Source organism: Marmota marmota, unplaced genomic scaffold (assembly GCF_001458135.2).
Source record: "Marmota marmota marmota unplaced genomic scaffold, marMar, whole genome shotgun sequence".
NCBI lineage: Eukaryota > Metazoa > Chordata > Mammalia > Rodentia > Sciuridae > Marmota > Marmota marmota.
The window spans coordinates 43,734,562-43,737,695 of NW_026000005.1; positions in this window are offsets into that span (position 1 = coordinate 43,734,562).

Sequence of the window (3,134 nt, forward strand, 5' to 3'; positions counted from 1 at the left end):
CAAGTAATTGCCACAGCAGGTCCGACCTCTCTGCGTCTCACTGAACAACCCCCATGGGGGAGACTGGGAGAGGTTTCCCTGTGTTTGGTTGGTAAACCAGCACATCATTTGTTCTCTCCCTTCAGCGGGTGGCAGTGTTCACGGCAGATAAGCTCCAGCTTTTCTAAAGAGCTACAAATGAAGAGTATAGAGTCAACTTCTTACCCTATGTCCCTTACGGATCATGGGTTGTGTGGGGAGATAGAGAAGTGCTCAGGTTGTGGTGTGGCTCCAAGCTCAGGACCGTCTTGGCAGATCTGGGACAAATGCCACATCTCATCAATGCAGGGAAGAGACACTTTCCCATCTGCTTGTGCAGACACACAGGAAGGTGAAGAAGAGAGAGCTCCAGTTTTCTTTGTAGGTTCCTCTGCTTGGGACCATGTTATGATCATTTATTTTATACTAACACAGTCCATCAAGGAATCAAAAACTCAAGTTTTTTAATACTAATATTTGATCAAAGTGAATATGGATTAGTTTTATGTTTTTAAAAAGTTTATTGTAATTTCAATGGATTGAGAGTCCTAATACTGTAAATACTTCTAATTTTACGGTTTTTATGTACCTGTAAAGCTAAAGGGTCCAGCTGGTTTACTTTTGGTTGTCAAAGACAAAAGTCTGAGACCAAGTTGAGAAAGGCTGCTTACTCAAACTTGTGGCAGGAGAGCCACCTGCTGTCCCTTTCATTTCAGCAGAGGTCAGAGGTTCAGAGAGAGTCAATTCTGTAGAGAAAATGCTTGATGGTGTCTCCCTGACAAGATGAGTACTTTGGAAACCTTCTAACTGGTTTTCAGGGACATGGGACAGTCCTTGGTTACCACAGGGGGTGTGCAAGAAGTTTGGAGATTTCAAAAGAGGAAGGAAGTCTCCACGTTTTGTGTGTGTGTGTGTGTGTGTGTGTGTGTGTGTGTGTGTACACATGCATGCTGCCCATCTTCTGAAACAAGTGGAGGTCATGGTTGCCTTCTTGTTATCAGACCTTTATAATGGTCCTTGTCTAGGGGGAGGGGGGAGAGCCATGCCTGCTGGATGCTTGTGAGTGACAGTATTTTGGTGAATAGAATATGGACTCTCATATCCTGCTTCACTGCTTTTCAGCTGAGGGATGTTGAGAATGCAAACACTGCATCACTTGGTTTTCTTATCCATGGAATGAAACTAATGATAGAATGGGGAGAATCTGTGAGGATTAAATGATTCAATAGCCATGAAGAGCCTGGTACATGGTACAGCCACTTAGTGGTAGCCATATTATCCATGGACACTGCTTTAGTGACTTGGATTTAATGTATTCAAGACCCACAAAAGCATCCAAAGAACATTCAAGGCCCATTTTCTCATTAATATACTATGGTTTGGAGCATCCTTGTAATAAAGTGTCCCAATTCACCTTTCCCTAGGAAACAAAAGGGAAGTCCAAGAAATTCAGTGAATAACTTGAGTCCTCAGCTCTGGAGAATTCTTATGCATTCAGGGATAGGAATAACATTTTGGCTCAGTGTAATAAACATGTAGGGGTTGTGACTGAATCAGCCCTGGTTCTTACAGACCTTCTCCCATTTGCATGGTGCTGAACTTCTCCGTAAGTGAAAAGCCTCTTCCAAGCTGCACACACAGTGGAAATCATTGCTAATGAGGGGGGAGATGTAAATATCATTAATTTAGTGGAATTTAAAAATTCTTCTTGAAATTCTCTTCCCAGTACTGGACACAATAACATTCTTATTAAAAAAATCAGAATTTGTCAAATATATATCTTAAAGATGGAAACATTTCCCTAAGGTGTTCTGATGTGATCACTCAAATTTCAGTGTTTCTCATTGAAGGAATTGACAAACGCCCGCAAATTGGAATTTGAATTGCCCACAGTGCCAGTCAAAGAAGCCAGCGCCCATTTAGAGTAAATGGCTCCAGATGCACTTCTGGTTGATCTTTGGTATTTTGGATTTTGGTTTATACAAATGTTTGAGGACCCCTGGGAAGGAAGCCTTTGTGGTGTTGCTCCTGGATTAGCATTTTACTTTATTTTCTATACACTTTGGTATTGGCAGATTTTTCTAGGAATCTCTTTCATCTTTAGTTGTGTAAATAGCAATTCCAGGGGTAATGTCTGAATTTCTGCCTACTTCGAATATGGTTTCCCGTGTTTTCCCAAAGGAATGTATATTCCTGGACTAGAGAATGATACTGGGCATTTTCCTCCAGGCAGGAGACTTGTGTTCCAGGTGTGCCTGAGGCAAAAGGACGTGCACAATGCTTTTCTAGGCCAGAAACTCTCTACCAGGAAGCCGGATAACAGTTACAGTGCTCTTGGGTTATGACCATGAATAAGCGATTAGATCAAATCATATGAAATTCGCTGATCTTGACAAATTTTGACCTACAAAAAGTAATTTCGTATGGTTCAACCTAGTATATTACTGTTTCTGGGCAGGGTGAGAGATTTTTGTGCCCCGGCCGACCTCCAGCAGATCCTTGGTGGTGGCTCAATCCCTGTTACTGCAGCTGGGTGCAGAGGCAGAGGCCGGACGCAAAGGCTGCAGAGTCCTTGACATACCTGATCACGGGGAGAAAACCCTCCTCACATGGGAGTGGCATGGGGCACGGATTTTGGAATAACACAGGGTTCTGCTCATTATTCTATTCTTTATGAAGAAGTCATTTCTCCTGCCTGAGTTGGTGTCCTCCTGGATCAAATATAAGTATAATCATAGAATGAGATGCGATAATACTGAAGAAGCACTCGATCAAGGCCTGTGGGGTACTTGATGGTCAATAAGTGTTCAATGACTTTCCCTTTCTCCATCAGGAAGGCACATTTCCAGGTTGGAATCTGGCTGGAGTGATGGGAAAGAGGAGGGTGAAGCTCTGCCCTCTCCCAGGGTGCGCAGGGAGCAGCCCCCTGGCTTCTCTGAAGCCCTGTGCCCAGTTGTGCTGCAGCACCAGCCATCCCTCTTCAGTGTGCTTCTGACTCTCTCGGGCAAAGCAGGTGGCCTATATTTAGAACAGCCTCCACTGCCTTCTCAGCATCTGTGGGGATGCTTACAAGCTTCTCCTTCAGCATGGGCTCCATTTTGTCTCAGACAATCTTT